Raw genomic sequence first — 341 nt, 5'->3', positions numbered from 1 at the left:
GCCCGCCGGAGGAGACTCCGCATGGCCTCGCCCCCGCCAGCCGCCCTGCACCGCCCCCTGGCCTCGGGGGTCTGGGGCCGCGGCTCTGTCCCTCCGGGGACCCGTGATAAAAAAAGAGTTGGTCCCTAACGTTATCGGGTGCTGCCTATGTAGTTGCCGAGGCGCTCCTGTGCGGCCGGCCGGGCGCTGAGCTGTGAATGTGGAAGCTACTAAAAAAAGAGTTCTCTTGATAGAATAGAAAGAAACGTGAGGATTGTGTCTTCACAATAGGGCGCGGTAAGGGAACAGTTTGTAGAGTGGAGAGGTGCAATCACTGGTGCTCCAAAGTGGTGGCTTGGGCA

This window comes from Merops nubicus, unplaced genomic scaffold (genome assembly GCF_000691845.1).
Source record: "Merops nubicus isolate BGI_N331 unplaced genomic scaffold, ASM69184v1 scaffold34597, whole genome shotgun sequence".
Classification (NCBI taxonomy): Eukaryota; Metazoa; Chordata; class Aves; order Coraciiformes; family Meropidae; genus Merops; species Merops nubicus.
The sequence above is the reverse complement of the archived record's forward strand: the minus strand, read 5'-3'. Positions refer to the sequence as shown.